The sequence below is a fragment of the Siphateles boraxobius genome, unplaced genomic scaffold (genome assembly GCF_051911475.1).
Source record: "Siphateles boraxobius isolate OS27281-9 unplaced genomic scaffold, OSU_SipBor_1 66, whole genome shotgun sequence".
NCBI lineage: Eukaryota > Metazoa > Chordata > Actinopteri > Cypriniformes > Leuciscidae > Siphateles > Siphateles boraxobius.
In genome coordinates this window covers 28,767,578-28,788,146 of record NW_027509193.1, presented here as the reverse complement: position 1 = coordinate 28,788,146, position 20,569 = coordinate 28,767,578, and the positions used below count along the sequence as shown (strand labels likewise).

Sequence of the window (20,569 nt, the reverse complement as noted above, 5' to 3'; positions counted from 1 at the left end):
TAATACTCGAAGTCGATAGGTGTTCTAAGCGAAACCCCCATTCGTCATCATCCGACGTAACGTCTCCGTTCCCTACTCAGGGAACGAGGGTTACATACGTAACCAAGACGTTTTAATTGATTGGTGATTATATTTTGCAAATGTACAAGAAAAGGAAACAAATTAACATTATAAAATTACATACATTTAAAAGAAAACATGTGAGCCCTATATGGGCCATTTTGACCTTTTTTATTCATGGATTTCTATAGCATCTTGACACAGCATGTATAACATTCACAAGCAAGCAAGAAAGAAGATGCAGTTTCTTCAGCCTCAGTAATCAGTTTACTGCAAAACAAATCATTTCTTCATTGCTTGTTAAAGAGAATGTGTTGTACATAGTGTTTTTGCTGCAATAACGATTTTCCAATTTCCCATTTTCCCCTGCTCTTTTGCGAGTTCTGACAGTAAAATAAGTGACGTTCGACAGATATTGCTCCCAGATGATTTCACAATGCCATTCAAGTAGATACCCGATTAGAGGCTCCTGGGTAATTTGCATGTGATTATACCACTGTTTTATACAGGGAAGAGCATGTCTGTAATTGTCTAACTTTTATCGTGTAATTACACTGCCGTTTGCACTCTGTAATCTAAAATTCTATGGTATGAGTTATTTGGCAGAATTAAACACAGTGGCATGTGTGCCAGCTGGAATATATTTCTTTTTATTCTGAGATTTTCCAGCATCCGCTTGCTCCACAAACGACGGCACAAAAGATTTTGCTCGCATTCGTCTTTCACGTATCAGGCGGATGTTTCCTTTGTGTGAGAGACATTAGTGAGTGACCTCTAACTCTCGTCCTGTGATGTACAGTGTCATCAGCCTCCACTACGCTGTCCCAGATGACACGAAACGCCACAGGGGACAAAATAGCGATGAATAATTTCCCCGTACCTGAAAAACAGGTGTACGTGCCCGCTTCCACAGATAGCATCTTATCACTTGGTCAGTCTAGAGGCTTATCTCTTTATTTTTCAGCTCACCTGAAAGCACATTCAAGACTTTAATCTCCAGCAGAAATGAAGTGCATATGTAAGCGTGTGATAGGAGCCCGTGGTGTATGGGTTTCAGGCAATTGAGGGTTTGTTCTCCACCAGGCAGACAGCAACACTTCCATCTGTTTGGCTCTCAGGGGGTATGGGAATGGGGAACAAGGCATCTTTCTTATTCAAGATGCACTCTTGATGCCTTTATTTTGGCTGGGCCCTCCTTGTTGGGAGGCTGATAGCAGTATTGGCAGCTCTCAGGAAGACTGGCAGCAGGTGTAATCAATACGACCATCCCGCGTCAGTGGGAGACAGCCGAGCCCAGAGGCGGGCCATCCATCAGCACTCCAGCAGGCCTCGAGTCCACCTGGATCATACTGCATTGCACATACTGTGCAGAGGATGTGCATAAATAAAAAGGTTGTTTTAATTAGTTGTTCCTCCTCTGAAGTTTATTCAATTCTTTTTCCTCCCTAAGTGCCATTAAGAGATACTTAAATAATGCATTGTCTGCTCAATCAAAGGCAGACTACTTTAGCGTCTATCTGAGGATTTCAGAACATAGCTACCATCTCTGAAATATTAAAACATCCCCCCTAGCCGCTAACATCAAAAAACACTTTTTTTTCTTTCTTTTTTTTAAGTTAAATGTTTTGTTGTGGCAGAACACAAGTGGCAATCCTTTTTTAAACAAATCAGGAAGGGCTACTGGGTCTAATGAATATTCATTACATTATGACACATAATTAATATCCATGATTCAGGAAAAGTCTTATATATGCACACCCTCCACTTTTCAGATCTTTACTTTACTTAACTTTACTTGCACATAATATAGAATTAATGAAATAAAAGGCCACATAAGTGTACCTGAAGAGAGTATACTGTCATGGCACTGTGCCTATACACATTTGAGAACTATGCACTGTGCCTATACACATTTTAAAAAGTACACTTTGTAATATTGTCAAAAACGCACACACATTTTAAATGATTGTTTCTTTTTATTATCTTTTGTTGTGCTTTAAAGAATTACACTTATTTTGATATGCTGACTAACTGCTGAATATGAAAGCTTGTTTCCGCCACAGAATAAAAAATAAAAATCATCTCCCAATTCCAAGTTTTTTTTTCTCACAATTGTGAGTTTACATCAGAATTGCATGATATAAACTCGTAATTTTGATAAAAAAAACTTTTTGTACCCCTCAGAATTGGACTTTAAAATTTGCAAACTTTATATCACACAATTCTGAGAAAAGATGTCAAGATACAAACTCACACATGCGAGAGAAAAAAGTCAGAGGTGCGAATTTATTTCTCACAATAGTGAGTTTATATCGTACAATTCTGACTTTACAAATGCAATTGCGAGTTTATATCACACAATCATGACTTTATATTCCGGCCCTTTATATTCTAACTTTGGTTTCCGGCATTCTTCAAAATATATATATTTTTTGTGTTCAGCAGAAGAAAGAAACTCATACAGGTTTGGAACAACATGAGGGTGAGTAAATGATGACAGAATTGTCATTTTTGGTTGAACTATCCCTAAAACATCACATTCAGTTTGCACTTAAGTATATTCTTTTTAAGTATATCATTTCCACAATAAGTGTACTTCTTCACAAGAGTCAAACCCATAAACTTGAGGTTGCTATCACTATACTTTTCCAGTTCAGTTTCAGGAACACTGTTACACAGTAATGTCAGCTTTTCAGTCTTTTAATGGACAGACTGTCCATTCGGCTAAAGCATGGATCTGAAAAAAGTTTTGCGCCCTTCTTTTCCCCTTGTGTATGCTTATTAGACGCCCACTGTTGCCTGGAAAATATGTATTGTTTAGTGAATTTAAAAGACTTTGTCAGCACAACATTTAAATGAACTGAATATAACTTGATTAGTTAAGTGGCAAAAGTTACATAATGATTAATGAAGCCCATTTTCCTATAAGTAATACAGTGCCAACGCTTATTTTTCTGAGCATTATTTTTGTTTGTGTGGGAGACGCTATTCAGAGGATAGGTTGTTCACTTACCCACTGAGTTTAAGAATGCAAGAATCGCTAAGCATCTAGGCCGGGAGCAGCTGGAGATAGTGTGTCGGGAGATAAGCGGAGCGTGAAGTAAAAGAGTTTGCAGAAGGTGAATTCTGAAATGTTAAAGAGGCCTAGCATTAGTCACCCTGTGCTGATTCTCCATGTAGGGCCACTGCTTGTGCATGTAGAGATAACTGAGTCACGCTTCTCTCCAAGAACCATTGTGAGGAAGCGCATGGCACAGAACAGCAAGCTGCGTCTCTCTGTCAGCGTGCTGGAGAGAGGGCAGAGAGCCAGGCCGTGCACTGAGGTGACATTTGTAGTAAGCATTCCTAAACAGCAGCACAGCACCATTACTAGCAGCAGGTTCGCTTTCATATGAGTCAGTCATGCTCCCTCACTGACTCCCCCTGTTGCTAATGACCGGCACAACCTCACACCTACCTGACCATACAGCTCTCATTCCTGTGACATGTGGATCCGGGGTCATCATCATCTCTCTGTGAGTTTATTGTTTTGAAACAAGCTCCTCAGCAGATCAGTAGATATCCAACAAAGCCAAGAGAGCTGCTGGATAATAGGGATTTTAGCACACCTTCACCTGAGTGGCTATAAACACAGACTTGGTTAAAAATCACTTGATGGTTTTGTAAAATGTTAAATTAACTTATAATAGCCTATGTTCAAAGGTTTGGGGTTGATAATTTTTTTTATGTGTTTGAAAGAAGTATTATGCTCACCAAGGCTGCATTTATTTGGTCAAAAATACAGTACAAATAGTTATAAAATATAGTATAAATAAAATGGAAATAAGTTTAAATAACTATATTTTAAAATTTATTACTGTGACGCAAAGCGGAATTTTCATCATCATTACTCAAGTCTTCCGTGTCACATGATCCTTCAGATATCAGTCTAATATGCTAGTTTGATTCTTAGGAAACATTCATGATTATTATCAACATTTAAATTTTAATTTTTTTGTGGAAATCATGATATATAGGCCTATACACTGCCCGGCCAAAAAAGTCGCTGTTGGCAACAGTTCTTCTAACCCTAATTCATGGAGTATAGCTTTTCATTTCTTAAACAACCATGTAGGAAGACCATGGTCATATTCCAGGATGACAATGTCAAGATTCATTCAACATCAGAAACAAATGTGATGTTATTTCCACCAAGAGGTGCATACATTTTTGGTCAAGATCTTGTATTGTCAATGCAAGAGTCCAGCACTCTTTGTAGTCTCCTCCAGCACATCTAAAAGATTTTCAATGAATTTAAGGTCTGGACTCAGAGGTGCTAATTCATGTGTGAAAATGATTCTTCATGCTCCTCCCAAACCATTCTTTCACAATCTAAGCCTGATGAATCATTGTCATCCTGGAATATGGCCATGATGTGTCTTCCTACGTGGTTGTTTAAGAAATGAAAAGCTACACACTGCATCAATTAGTGTTAGAAGAATTGTTGCCAAACATATAACATGCTAGAAACATAATAATAACTGATTCTTTGATGGATAGAAAGTTCAAAAGAACAGCATTTATTTGAAAATGATTTTTTGTAAAAAATTTAAAAAATTTTACTGTCAATTCTGATCAATTTAATACGTCCTTAATAATTAAAGTATTTTTATTTATTTTTTTAAACCCAGAAACTTTTAGTTTAGTTTAGTGTACAGTGTATATTGCTAAGTGTTTATCACAGATACCCTTTAAAATGAATGGACAGTAAAAATTGTCCTAACAAATTAAATATTGTTATCTTTACAATATCCCACTGAATATTTTTCTGAAGCAGCTTAAATGGGAACTTATCCTGTGCAATAATATCTATAGTCTCTATAGATTGCGCCTCAATCAGCTCCCTAGGTGATGAATCAGTATATCACATACACAAATTCGGGCACTGGTGAGGATAGTAAGGACTCTGTCTCACAACACATTGAGACACTGATGACTCTATTTCCGGCGACATGACCTGGTCATTGTACAACATCACTACTGAGATTTATGAACAAAAGCAGAGCTGATATCTTTCTGACATTATTTTTTAATCTTATTTAAAGTACATCATGATAAGTGCTGTGCTTGTTACCTGCAACAATTCAGCTGTACATAAATTATAAATGTTAGCTACATTATGTTCACTACCTGTCTAGCGATGACTGTTTATGCTGAAATATAATTAAATAATGGTTTGGATTAAAAAAAAAACCCATCTACCCCTTGTCATTATGTGTGGTTTGCTCACTTGATTTATTCTGTGTTTCAGAACTTCCATTAAGGGAAGATATTGAGCAGCATTGATGCTTCTTGGTTTTCACGTACATTGTGGGACTTTTTAGGGAGTGAACGTTTCAGTGCACTGGAATGATTTTTCATATGAGGCAGCCCTTAAAATAGCCGACACCCTGATCAGTGCCCTGACTACTGAACTAAGGAGCTGATTGAGACGCAGCCCCAGTCTAACGGTAGGCTCTTTACAGTTGTAAGCAATCTATCTACTTGCTGCATTGATGAAGAATGTGCGGCCACAGGTGTGCGTTCATTTCCATTATACAACAGCTTTGAAAATAGCCCATCATATCAAAAGTTCAAACTGAAACCATGTTTTTTATCACAGGGACATTTTCAAAGGAACCGCACCGGCACGCCAACCAAAACCCGCTAAATCCTGCCAAACCAATCACCATTAACTCTCTCTAGACGAGACTTGGAATGTCATCACTAATGCACCAGTGTTGTGCGGGTGTCATAATAGTGAATTAATGTGGCGCTCCATAAAGAGCGCGCTCCACAGGCCGCCCGCTGCGACTGCGGTAATCAGTGTTTGTGAGTATGTAGAAAGCAGTTATTAGCTTGAGTAAACAGTGAGCAAGCTGTCCTGATCCCCACTGTGCTTGTAGTGCCACCACTGCCACGAGGAGGGCTGATGGCAGCCTATTCGCAAGCTCATCTCAAACCCTTTCCACCCGATAACAGCGTCTCTGCGCCAGTCCCTTCCCCTCCATTCTGTTTCATTCACAACACATAAGCCTCTCGGATTCTCCTATGAGAATTCGGTTACAGATGTGTCACCCAATACTGCCGTTTTCTCCGTCTTAATAGATGACTGGCTTAGAATATTCTGTCAGTTTTTCACCAAACCGCAAAAGGTCAGTGTTATCCAATCTCCGATTGCGCCCGTCTCCATTTACCATAATCATTCTGAATATGAGAAATATAAAAGCTGTCTGGCCAGAGACACAAGACAGTTCTTTATTCAGCACACAAGGTGAAGATTTTCTCTCTGTGTTCGGTCAGATTAATAAAAGCACAGTTTTGAGTGCCTGGGAATACTAATTAGCTGCTGTTTATTTTACCTTTCTTCAGACAATCAATAATCAGACAAAAGCGATGGAAGGCTCAAATCACTCTGATAACCGTTCAAAATTAAATTGGATGGGGTTCATTACAAATTCCTGAGGCGTTGTGCGTTATATTCAATATTAGATACTTTTTATTCAATCTCTTAATGTTTTGTTCCAAGTTCCTGTGTGGAAGCCTGACAAGTCAAGAGTTCAAAGACAATTAATTAAGTGTCTAACAATAGGGCATTTCATATGTTTCCTCATAGCATCAGAGGAAGATTTGCTGAATTTGATTCACTCCTTTCTGTAGACATATTCAGGCGTTCGCTCTCGTTTGCACCACAGCTTGTGCCCAGTGTCTTTATGTGCTAATCAAGAAAAATCCTCATACTCACCCGTTTGCCAGCACCCAGGCTTAAATCCCATGACTACAGTGGCACAGGCTGTAATTTCGGAGGTGGTGGTTGCCAGAGACTGCTGAAAGGAAACTTGGGCTGTTTGCAATGCAGCTTCATGATTATTTTCCTGTCATTTTTTTCTTTTCATTGTTTTTCATAATCACTAAGGATTGTTGTTGCTGACAGAGAATGACCTGTTAACAATTAGATTGGCTTAGTGTAATCACAGCAAAAAAAAAAATTGTTATGATTATAAAAGATGGTGTCTGAACCGTAGGTCAGCCTTGTTTCCAAGATATGAGCTCATGGGATACAGTATTTATGTTAATTGTGACAAACACTTTGGAGCTCACACTTTCTCTTAGTTTGATTATCAAACTCTTTCCAGTGTTAATTAAGATCAGTGACAAATGGCAAATCACATGTTGGAATGAATGACTCTTTAGATATGTAGGTAACATATCAATAGGAGACTGGGGCTACCTGTTACGCTTCAGTGAATATTTCTCAGGTTTATATTCGAAAGTCAATTGTAAATGATTCACCCATAGATGTTTAATTTTCTAAACTTTTTTCCCCCTCAAAATGTTCATGAAACTTTAGACTTCTCTCTGGTGACGTATGCTGGACTTTAGGCTATGTTCAGACAGCAGGCAAGTCAGATTTATTCTCAAATCAGATCTTGGTCACACTTTAGTTTAGGGTCCAGTTCTCACTATTAACTACGACGTCAATTGATGCTTATAAGTTGGTAAGGTAGTTATCAAGTTTTATGTATTGGGTAGGAATTTTAAGAGATACAGAATATGGTCATGCAGAATAAGACATTAATATGTGCTTTCTATCCTATTAATATGCATGTTAATAAGCAACTAGTTAATAGTGAGAAATATTAATAGTTAGACTCTTAATTGCAAGTGATACAATAAGATTTGTATGTCCAGACATAACCAACCTGTCTGCATGGGTTGATTTGGTAGCTATACGAAGGTGTACACACGTATGTGGCGAGGCTTTCAAAACGGATGCAGGAAAAATGGAGGTGCATCATCTCGATCTCCAAATAAGTGCCTAGTCGAGTCACAGTGCAGAACTATAAGACTCTGTGCTGTAGAAATGGTCAAAATCTTTGGACATGCCATTTTGAATATGCCATGTAAATACTTCAGGCATTTCTGTTACCAGTTCTGACATTATCATTGTGTGTCGCATTAAGTGTGTCGCAAAACACAAATCCGATTAGAGAAGCCAGAACGTCCAGACTGGGCGCATTTGTAAAAATCTGATTGGAATTGCATTTCAAACCACCTCCAAATGTGTTTTGAATCAGATTGCATGTGTTTTTTTGCTGTCCAGACTTTCAAAACCCCATCTGGACATAATCTGGATATGCAAAAAAAAAAAAAAAAAAAAAAAATATATATATATATATATATATATATATATGCATATATATAAATGTTTTTTTTTTTTTTTTTTTTTTTTTTTTTTTGCTGGCAGTCTGAACATAGCTTTTAGTTTTAAGGGGGAAAATTCAGATAAAATGTACAAATTTAAAAAAATACAACTTTGAACCTCACCTCAAACCCTGAGAAATTTCCCTGGTCTCTCCTACACCAATAAAATGTAACAATTTGAGGATATGATTTTCAAATTCTGTCTCCTGTTATTTTCTTTTTCCTTGCAATTTTGTTCCATTTTACCTTGCTATCTGTTCAAGCTTTTTGCATGTTGAATTGCACACCATGCAAATAACATTAATTTGGCTCGACTGGTATTTTGCATACGCTGAATATGTATAATGAATGTTAATACAGTTAAAATCCTGTCAGAATATGTTACCAATTACGGTAATTATATGCACATGCCGCTCATTAAATAATGTGAAGCATAAGGCATAACTGAAGCACAAATTAGAAGCACTCTCAGTATACCTTTAAATGTGGCACATACAAATGCCTTTTTATGTGAGATTCTGTAATTTTCATAATTATGTTGCAGCACTTTCAGCAATCCTGCATGTGTAAATATTGTCTGTAGCTCTCTCAGCCTCTTAATCTCTTTATCTCATGGGACACGTGGAAAGAGCAGATGTTTGTGATTGATTGAACTGTTGAATGATCGTCTAGAGACAAATACCGGCAGCCAGAGATTTAAGCGTTTAATAAAGTGTATTCTGTCAACTCGTCAGTCATTCGGGGCTCAGATTGGCACTAGCTACACAAATGAATGCGTTAGCACTAACACGGGAAGTATGTGCCATATTTATAGCTTGATTTATGCTTAAAGATATCAGTGGTTGTGACATGGACATTTTAAATTCAATTCTGAATTTGTCACACAGAACCAATCTCCCTCGAAATCAGCTCACACAAGGTGAAGAGATTCTCGCTTAGCTAAAAAAAAAAAAATACTAGAGCCTCCATTATTCACAGAGTGTCCAAAGACCAATCTTATAAGGTTTGGCACAAGTACATCACCTGTCAAGCTACATTGATTTAGCCAGTGACTCAGCTGAAATATAAAAAAAACAGAGACATTGGTAGGATTAAGTACTACTGGTCGCTTCATAGTGCTCCTACTAACTCCTACAGCGCTTCTAAATGTGGCAAAGGCATTTGCTCAGCTTATAAAATGCTTGGCTGCATCTATCCTCCTCCCTTTTACTTTAGCGTACATATTGGAATCCACAGTGCGTGTAAACCGTTAAATGCAGGGAACTTGGAGCATGTCTGAGCATGTCAGGAACCAGAAGGGCAAACTTAATTTTATTGCAGGAAAGCTTTCTTTTTTCCTCCTGCACAATGTACAGTATGTGTTTCCACAACAGTCTATGTTTCTATTATAGCTGTCAAAGATTTATGGTATGTTACCTTGAGCTGACTCGACTCCTTTATTTTATCCATGACAGCTTGCAGTCAGGGCACTAAAATTGATTTGTGCTCTTACAAGAACAGGTATTGAATCTTCCCAGCAGGAAATGTTTAATATAACGCTTGATGACATTTGAGAAAATTAAGGATGTGGTCAGTAATTTGTAAGTAAACGAACGGCAGCTCCTTTAATCCTTAAAAAAGTGCATAAATAGTAAAACATTTTGGAGCACAAACCATCTGTGACAACTTATTAGAATAATTAATCATCACGTTATAGCTGTCAAGCGTTTGGATTTTACATGTACTTGAATCCTAAGAGTCATGAGACTGTTTTATGCCGGCTGTAACAGATGTTGTCAATAGTCATGAGATATAATAAGAGTTTGTGATGGTTATAATAGTGCTGTCATACAGCTGACCTTTGATCAATGTTATGTGAGATGTCATAACAGCCTGACATCACATCAATCAAACCCATAGTTATGTGGGCTGTCCTGCTAGCTCTGTAAATGTCCTTGTTTGGTCCATTTTCAAAGTTATATTCAGCGAATGTGCAAAAGCAACATGTATTTGCATTATAGTGAAATAGTATATTATTAGTGATTTATCGTTTCTTACTATTTTTCCATTTCTTTCTTATAATAGGTGTACCGTAGTGATACCGCACCAAGACAAAAACAGGGTTCTCTTACGAGAGGTTCTCTCGTATTGCATAAGCTAGCTTACGCTACGGGTAAAGTCATCTTTGCTTGAGATATTGAAGCCAAAAATTATCCTTAATTTTGCATTTATTGTCAACGCAGTGCAGCAGCCAGCAGACCTAGAGCAGGCCATCTTGCGTGCTCATTGGCTGCCGTGCGGCAACTGCTGCAGCCTACCACTGAGCCTCGCACGTGACATCGCGCCCTCTACGCGTCATAGCCCGCCAAAATGGGGGTGGCTTAGCGTATAAAAGTCAGGCTCGGAGGCTGCGTCACTGATTTCATCATCTTCAGCGAAGCTCTCCGCATCACTGGACTTTGAGAGAAGCCTTTTCCGCCGTCGAAACTAGCGACTAGCAAGCAGAGGAAAGCGCCTGAAGAAGCCGGCCGTCTTCGCCACCTTCAGCCTCCATGCCTGCTACGCCATCCGGCGTTGAGTATCCTTTTGTGCTTGCCTTCTGTGAGTGTTCGCCGCTGCGACACTCACTCTCTCTCACTAAAAAGAGCGCAAGCGTTTTTCTAAAAATGCCACGCCTTTCCTGCGGCTCGTGTAGAGCCCCGCTCAGCGCAGGAGACCGCCATGACATTTGCGCTCTCTACCTGGGCCAGACCACGCAGCCCTTGCCCTGGATTCGGGCGGCTGCGAGCACTATGATGCGCTTCCGTTGTCGACCCTGTGGGCTCGACTCGAAGCCTTCATCCCGGACGCTGTCACTCCACCTTCTGGACCATGCAAGAATAAGCGCCATGCGCAGAGGATGCTGGAGCCTGTGGCCACAGTGAAGTGCTCACCGGATCGCATCCCGCCAGCCTCAATCTCTCCTTCTCCGCCCCTCCTGGACACGCAACCGCCGGCTTCGGCACGCTCTGCCGCCGCCTCAGGGGACGAAGCTGAAGGAGCGTACCCTGGTGACAGCTGTTCCATCCTGGCATCGGACAGCGAGGAGTGGTCGAGTTCCCATCACTCCGCCTCCTCCTCGATCCAGGAATCCAGCAGGACCTGATGATGATCTGAAGCGACACATGCTAACGTGTCAACGCCCCTCATAAACGCGATAACACAACAAATTTAATCATCAGATTAATGTACTATTTCTCTTGTGAGGCTGTGGGATAATGAGGAATAATCCTGGGACATTTACCTTAGAACATGTGAAAGGTTTAAAGTGCAAGGTTTTGAAAACGATACCATTATCGGCTCCCTGAAACCCTATAACGCCATGCCCATGCGTAATATTCAAATTCAGTCTATAGGCGTGGAGTGTCTCTTTACAAAGTGAAATCATCACTGGCCTGGCAGAATAATACAGCGTATTTAGCTGTTTCTGTGGAACCGTGTGAATGGAGCACGTTTTGACAACGTTGTCATCTGTACGTGAAAACTACAAAGGAAAAACAATTTTTTTTTTTTTTTTTGTATGTCGTTATCATTTAGATGTACCCTTAACCTCACCTGTTAAAGTTATAGCTATAACCCTAATCTTAAAATATTTTTGAAGGTCTTTACCATCTTTGTGTAGATTCTTGACAAATGTAGAGTAAAATTTGAGTAATTTGTATAATCATTTTTTGCGAGTTACTGTATAGAAGACACTGTTGTAAAGCAGCGAGGAATGTAGTCTTAAAACAGACACTCTGTGAGGTCTTTACCCTGCATTTGAAAAATAGGCTTAAAGTTTATGTTGCGGCTGTTGCAGCGTTCGCTGAGGTGACGATGAATCCCCCGCGACCCCCGTCTGTACCCATATGGGATCTTTCATTGGTCCTGGAGGCCCTGAAAGCTTTCCCCTTTGAACCGATAGACTCTGTGGACCTAAAGTACCTCTCGCACAAAACCGTTTTCCTGACAGCTCTATCGTCAGTCAAACGTGTGGGGGATTTACACGCGATATCTGTTAGCGCTGTGTGTCTTGAGTTCGGGCCAAATGACTCTAAAGTCATCCTTAAGCCAAGACATGGTTATGTCCATAAAGTGTTGGGCACCCCCTTCAGAGCGCATGTCATTTCTCTGTCGGCTCTGCCAGCATCTGATAGTGAGGGTGATGTTAATCTCCTCTGCCCCGTCAGGGCACTGAGGGCTTACATTATGCACTCTGCATCTTTCAGGCGTTCGGAACAGCTCTTTGTCTCTTTTGGTGGGCGCAGCAAGGGTCTAAAGGTCTGCAATCCCCCTTGGGCATCACCACGCATTTCACCAGAGGCGTGGCCTCGTCGTGGGCTTGGTCAAGCGGAATTTCCATTCAAGACATTTGTTAGGCGGTAGGCTGGGCCTCTCCGTCACATTTGTTAGGTTTTATAACATGGAAGTTCCCGCCTTGCAAGCTAGACTACTGTCAGTGTGAGCGGTGTGTATACTCTGCCCAGATTATCATGCGCAGACTACTCTCACGCGATGTTAGCTCTCCTGGTTGAGCTGCACTATATGGAGAATAGTTATATGGACCGGCGACGCCGCTCTGTATACCCTATTATGTGCTTATAACATGTGCTGGCCCGCATTGCTGGCCACCTGTTTCCCACTTATCTATGTTCCCCGGGAATCCATGGGACTCATGAAGTGGAGGCTGGGCGCGCACGGCGTTGACAATGGGTTCCTGTAGCGTAAGCTAGCTTACGCAAAACGAGAGAACCTCTCGTAAGAGAACGTTCTCGGTTACATACGTAACCTCGGTTCTCTCTAGAAGAAGGAACGAGTATTGCGTAACCCGACCGTGCAGGCGCCACGAGCGATTTTCGCTTCAGCTGATGAAACTCAGCCTCCGAGCCTGACTTTTATACGCTAAGCCACCCCCATTTTGGCGGGCTATGATGCGTAGAGGGCACGACGTCACGCTCAAGGCTCAGTGGTAGGCTGCAGCAATGAGCATGCAAGATGGCCTGCTCTAGGTCTGCTGGCTGCTGCACTGCGTTGACAATAAATGCAAAATTAAGGATAATTTTTTGCTTCAATACCTCGAGCAAAGAAGACTTTACCCGTAGCGTTAGCTAGCTTACGCAATACTCGTTCCCTCTTCTAGAGAGAACCGAGGTCACGTATGTAACCGAGTACATTTGGAAAATGGATTCATGATGTTTTTGCTCATTATAAAAATGTGGTACATTTTTAACAAAAAATAGTTCATAGTTTACCTTTAAAAGCTTCATTGATATTTGAGAACATTTTCTTGAGAATGTTGTTGTTGGATGTTTGGGAGGGAAATGGGAAAATCCAATCAAGGAAAACCTGAAAATGCTCCCAGTAAAACAAGTTTTCAGATTTAAATCCCACTGTTTATTCTTCAGGGGAGTAAAAAATACTAAGAAATGATACCTTAAAAGTGTGGATGTTGAAATCTTAGTAGCTAGTCAAAAACTTAAGTGAATGTAAAAAAATAAAAACGTCTCAGGTTACGTATGTAACCCTGGTTCCCTGATAGGGAACGAGACGCTGCGTTTGAGACGCGGTGGGAACGCTCTGCGTGATTACGTCGTGAAGCACGTGTAAAATCAGTCCAATGGAAGCCCGCTACGACATAGGTGACGTCATAGACCAGGAAACTATAAAGCAACCCTGAAATCAGACCGCGACAGCTTCTGAAAAACCTGAAGCAAGTCGATCAGGGCATGCAGGAAGTATGGCAGGCAAACGCAGCGTCTCGTTCCCTATAGGGAACCAGGGTTACATACGTAACCTGAGACGTTCCCTTTCAAGGGAACTCGAGCTGCGTTTGAGACGCGATGGGAACCCTATACCCACTACACCATAGTGACAAATGCCCGTTCTGTGTGAGGTCCTGCGCACACTAAGAAGCAAGCAACCTCGCCCCAGGAGTGGAGAGGTCAAGGTCATAAAACCTGACAAATGTATGCGGAGAGGACCATCCTGCCGCATTACACACGTCAAGAAGGGAAACTCCCAAAATTAAGGCCATAGAGGTTGGAGGATAGAAGGCCTGCAGCACTATTGGGCCCCCAACATTCAGTGGGACCTTAGGAATATAACCCGGCCTGTGGTAGAGAAATGCCTTCACCATACCAGGTGCAAATTCCAGACATGAAGGAGCAACCGACAAAGCATGTAAATCACCAATTCTCTTGATAGATGAGATAGCAAGGAGAAATAAAGTCTTTAGAGTGAGGAACTTTGCAGAAACCTCCTCCATGGGCTCGAAGGGAGCTAAAGCCAGACCCTCGAGTACAATGGCCAAGTCCCAAGCCGGTGCTCTAGCGTGCAGTGCAGGTCTCAACCTCAATGTACCACGGAGAAAGCGAGTAAATAGAGGGTTTCTCCCAATAGAAGTACCCCCCAGAGGGGTGTGGTAGGCAGATATAGCCGCCACGTAAACCTTTAGGGTGGAAGGAGATAACCTGGCCGAGAAACGGTCTTGCAGAAAATCAAGAACTGAACCAACAGGGCAGTTAACAGGATCTAACTGACGTTCAACACACCACGTGGTGAAAAGTTTCCATTTTAGCGCATACAGCCTTCTCGTGGAAGGAGCTCTGGATTGAAGAATGGTTTCTACAACATCGGTCGAAAGACCGGTCTCCCTGAGCCTGGCCCCCTCAGAGGCCAGGCCCACAGTTTCCACAACTCCGGCCGAGGGTGAAATATCGTGCCCCCGGCCTGAGACAGGAGGTCCACCCTGATTGGGATCTCCAAGGGGGAGCCGTCCAGAAGAGACACCAAGTCCGAGAACCAAACTCGGGTCGGCCAATAAGGGGCTACTAGAAGCAGACGAGCCCCTTCTCGGCGAACCCTCTCCAGAACCCCCGGAAGCAAAGATATCGGGGGAAAGAGGTACAGGTGCAGCCTCGGCCACACCTGCACCATAGCATCCAGACCGAGAGGAGCTGGGTGCGTTAGAGAGAACCACATGGGACAATGGGTTGAATCTGATGATGCGAAAAGGTCTACCTGAGCACGACCGAACTTTTCCCACAGGAACTCCACCACTTCTGGGTGAAGTCTCCACTCCCCGGGCCTCAGCCCCTGTCTCGACAGAATATCTGCTCCCACATTCTGACGCCCCGGAATATATACCGCCTTGAGCGACAGTAACTTCCCCTGGGCCCATAGGAGGATCTGATGGGCCAATTTGCAAAGGTGACGTGACCTCAGACCCCCCTGATGGTTGATATAGGAGACCACCGAAGTGTTGTCTGTGCGGACCAACACGTGATGGCCTCTCAGGTCTGGCAGGAAATATTTGAGTGCTAGAAATACCGCCATCAACTCTAAACAATTTATGTGCCAGGAACATTGATGGTCCTGCCACAGACCTTGCGCCGAGCGGCCACTCATTACCGCCCCCCATCCCATGAGGGAAGCATCCGTCGAAAGCGTGATGCGTCGACAAGGAGCCCCCAACACTGGGCCCTGGGCGAGGAACCAAGGTTTCTTCCACAAGGCCAAGGCACGAAGGCATAGCCGCGTGACCTTGATCTTGCGGAACGGATTTCCCCTCAGAGAAAACCCCTTGGTCCTGAGCCACCACTGCAGGGGTCTCATGTACAGAAGGCCAAAAGTAATAACGTTGGACGCAGCTGCCATGAGACCCAACAGTCTCTGAAACTGTTTCACAGTGAGTGACTGGCCTAGTTTCACATTCTTTGCGGCTGTGAGAATCGCAGAAATACGAGCAGGAGACAGGCGTGCCTGCATTGTGGTCGAATCCCAAATTACACCTAGAAAAGTGCTCCTCTGAGCAGGGAGGAGCACACTCTTTTTGGTGTTTAGCCGCAACCCCAAACTCTTTATGTGGGACAGAACAGCATATCGATGCTGAACTGCCACCTGCTCTGACTGAGCTAAAATCAACCAATCGTCGATGAAATTTAATACGCGGATGCCCTGGAGTCTCAACGGAGCCAGAGCTGCATCCACGCATTTTGTAAAAGTGCGGGGAGATAAACCTAGGCCAAATGGAAGAACCCGATATTGGTATGCTTCGCCCCCGAAAGCGAACCTCAGGAACCTCCTGTGATGAGGATGGATAGATACATGGAAGTAGGCGTCCTTCAAGTCTATTGTGACAAACCAGTCCTCGGACTGAATCTGTGATACAATCTGTTTGAGTGTAAGCATTCTGAACTTGAGTTTCTGAACCCTGCTGTTTAACTGGCGCAGGTCTAGAATAGGACGCAGCCCTCCATCCTTCTTTGGAACAATGAAGTAACGGCTGTAAAACCCTGACTCTCTGCTGGGTGGAGAAACCCTTTCTATAGCTCCCTTTCGAAGAAGTGTCAGTACTTCTTGCTCCATTACCAGAGCCTGCTGTGAGTCCACCACCGTGGGGAGAACTCCTTGAAATCTGGGCGGACGAGAACCGAGCTGAATTCTGTAACCCTTTTCTATTATGTGCAGGACCCATAGAGAAATATTTGGCAGAAGTTTCCACGCTGCCAGAAATTCCGATAAGGGAACCAGTCTCTCGAGACTGGCCTCTGGATTTGATTGAACAACCATTTCGGTGCCCTGAAGCGGCGAACCGGCAGGGAACAACCGAACTGACCATTCTACAACCCTCCTCAGAGGATTGCACGGGGACGCTGACACCTCGGCGCCCTGAAGCGGCGAACCGGCAGGGAACAACCGAACTGGCAGCGCTGCGACCCTCCTCAGAGAGTCGCACCCCAGAGGGCGCCGTTAGGAGAAACGATTTCTCAAAACCGTCCCTCTTTTTTTTTTTTTTTTTTCATTCGACAGGACTTCTTGTCTAAGCTTTATTAGAGATGACGACAGTCCTCAGATCTTGCCTACCTCTAACTAGCTTAGTTCCTACGACCCTCCTCGGAGGATCCTAGGAAAAAGCAGGCACCTCGGCACCCTGAAACGGCGAACCGGCAGGGAGACCGAACTGACTGCTCTACGACCCTCCTCGGAGGATCGTATGGGGACGCTGACACCTGAACGGCGAACCGGCAGGGAACAACCGAACTGGCAGCGCTGCGACCCTCCTCAGAGAGTCGCACCCCAGAGGGCGCCGAGGAGAAACGATTTCTCAAAACCGTCCCTACCCCGGAGGGGACCACCCTTAGAAGCCTGATAGCCTCGGCATCAGGTCTTCTTCTTTGTACTCTATGCCAGTTTCAGGAACATAGATTGGTGAGGAAGAAACCTCTGGAACGCCGCTGAAAGGTTTAGTTTTCTTGAAAGCGGAGCGTCCAGAAGAACAGACATTTTCATCTTTCTTTTTCTTTATTTTTATATCAGAAAAACGTATACATATAAACATATATATATATATATATATATATATATATATATATATATATATATATATATATTCTCGAATAGAGTCAATGCTGACATCCTCACATTCATCTATGTCCTTAAATACTTTACCCACCAGTACTGCCTAATAAAATTTATTTATTATTAAAGATGGCTGGTGGGTAACGTCGGGGTTAAAAATGATGACGCCGACTCGGGAGAGAGAAAGCTCGCAAGCGTCTCTATAATCCAAGGCACTGTCATACCATGATACTTAATACCCATAACATTACTCTAGTTAGACGTTTGGGTATTAAACACATAAAATAGAAACCGGTTTATTCCACGATCTCGACACCTCAGTGTGGAGATAGGGAAAAACCAGTAGTCCCCGACGAGGAGGCTGAGATACAGAGTTTTCCTGTTTTTTTAGATATATTTCATCTAATAAACTCTTTTTATTTTCACTCTCATAATGTTCAGCTGTCCAGTAAATATTTAACTAGCAACAGCATTAGAAAAGCCTCCTTTTAAAAGCTCCTCTTTATTCAACAGAGTTATGAGCTGCCTATTTATTGAAAAATCAACCATCTGCCTCTTTCTTAATATTTTTATTTGTTTTGCTCACTTTTCCTTAACAAAACACTAACGATACCAATTCCTCAGAACTGGAAATCGCAGCACACAGGTGAAAGCTGAGATTGGGCGGGGCCCGTCCCAACCCACACTGTCAGATCCGATTTCGAACCCCAAAATGCGAGTCGCCGCCGTGTCTAGGCAACACGGGACCCGCGCGGGGAGCGCAAACCGTACCGTCCTCCTCAAAGAACGATCGGCGAGAGCGGAGCGTCTTCATAGATAGACTCATACAATGCTCACAATCAGCCCCCTCGAGGACTGACTGAGCATGCTCCACTCCCAAACAAGCAACACAAAGCTGATGTGTGTGTCCCCACCCGTATATAACGAGGGCAGGGAACAACACACCGTCTATAATCTTGATTGCTCGCCATAATAATGATAGATATATTGGGCTTGACAGACAACAATAAATAGACAAGGACAGATATACAGAGAGCGCTTGCTGAAGGTGCAGAAGCTGTCGCGGTCTGATTTCAGGGTTGCTTTATAGTTTCCTGGTCTATGACGTCACCTATGTCGTAGCGGGCTTCCATTGGACTGATTTTACACGTGCTTCACGACGTAATCACGCAGAGCGTTCCCACCGCGTCTCAAACGCAGCTCGAGTTCCCTTGAAAGGGAATCACATTTAATTGTACCTAGGTATTTAAAAGTAGAAAAGTAAACTTTTGAAATTGATTGATGAAATAAAGATACAGTGGTCAATTCAAATTGTATATTATGTTACAAAAGTGTAGCCTGTTTTGTAGTCACTGTTAATTTGTTGTTAAATGAGTTGTTTTTTGAGCACAAACCAGGTATAATATTACTCAAGTATAATTTCCCTAAAATAATACTTAAGTAGCATTAACTATTAAAAAGCTTTTTCCTTTTTTTTTTTCTTTATAGTTTTTGTCTATGACATATATATGACATTCAAAGATGGAATGTTATTGAAGGAAATTGCACATGATTTTAGTAGTAATGCTTTACAAAACAAGTCTATTTTGTTAACATTAGTTAATGCATTAATTAACATGAACTAGCAATGGGCAGTATGTTTTTACTGCATTTATTAACCTTTCTTAACGCTAGTTAATACAAATGTTCAGATTCAGGTTAGTTCAGTGCATTAACTAATGCTAACAGACCCAAATTGTTGTGATCTTAAAAATGTATTAGTAAATTTGAGATTAGCATTAACTAAGATTAATAATGTTGTTGTAAGTATTTAATAAGTATTGTTCATTGTTAGCTCATCTTAAATAATGCAGTTAACTAATGTTAACAAATGAAACCGTATTGCAGTGTTGGAGGCCTGTTTGCACCAAGGGCAACAACTATAATTATAACGATAAAGATATAGCTCTAAAATTCATTCTAAATATATAAAAATAGCAGAGTTCACACCAAAACTATAACAATGACTGCACAGAAAAATTATATCATTGGACTCACTTTCAGAACTACTTTTCTTTTTTTTTCTTTTTTTCAAAATGATGAACAATAAAAAGCATTTACAGCCAGTCAGATTCCAGACTTTAAAGAACTTGAGCATTTAAAGCAGCAAACTACAAAACTTGAGCATGCGCTTAGAATAAACATACTATCATCCACTAGTTTGGATGCAAAAACAAAGTTCTGTCATGAAACTCTAGATGGCGCAGGCTAATAGGTCCTTATCTCAATCTGCTTGCAATCACATCATTCCTATAGGGCACATCTGATTGGTTCCTACGATATCAGTAGCCAATGAGCTCGCTTGGCCAGCATTTGCTGTAGCAGTTGCAGTATTTATTTTTTTATTTTTTTATTTTCAAGGATAGCCCCTTGAGATGAACCATCTCATTTTCGAGGGGGTCCCTTCTTTACAACAAACAAGATCATAGTCGAAAATCATAAATAAAGTAAATACAACACAGGACTATTACAAACATTTAGATACATTGACATTCTCATTCATAAACACACACACTCAAACAATGCTCTCATAAACTTACTCCCATCCCATTTGTCCCATACCATCATCAAAAACAGGTCAATAAACCATCTGCGAAAAATGAAAATACACAAACAAGATATGGATATGCTTACAAACATCCATAAACCCATACAGATATCTGAATAGAAAAAAAAGAAAAAAAAAAGAAAAAAAAAAAGGAATCAAAAACAAGAACATATTGTTTGAAGATAAGTTAAAAGAGATGATTTGAAAACATAAAAAGAGGTTATAGATCTGAGCGAACAAGGAAGATTGTTCCAATCTGATGGAGCTTTAAATTTAAATGCACGACGTCCTAATTCTTTATTAATTCTGGGTATATGAAAAAATAACTGATCCGTGTGCCTT

The 20,569-nt window shown here is 41.7% G+C and overlaps 1 protein-coding gene across 1 annotated transcript in view; it reads left to right on the top strand.

Annotated features, from left to right (window-relative positions):
* The window catches only part of hs3st4 (heparan sulfate (glucosamine) 3-O-sulfotransferase 4), a 160,534-nt gene that overhangs the window by 61,268 nt on the left and 78,697 nt on the right, over positions 1 to 20,569 (top strand). The gene's annotated exons all lie outside the window — the stretch shown is intronic.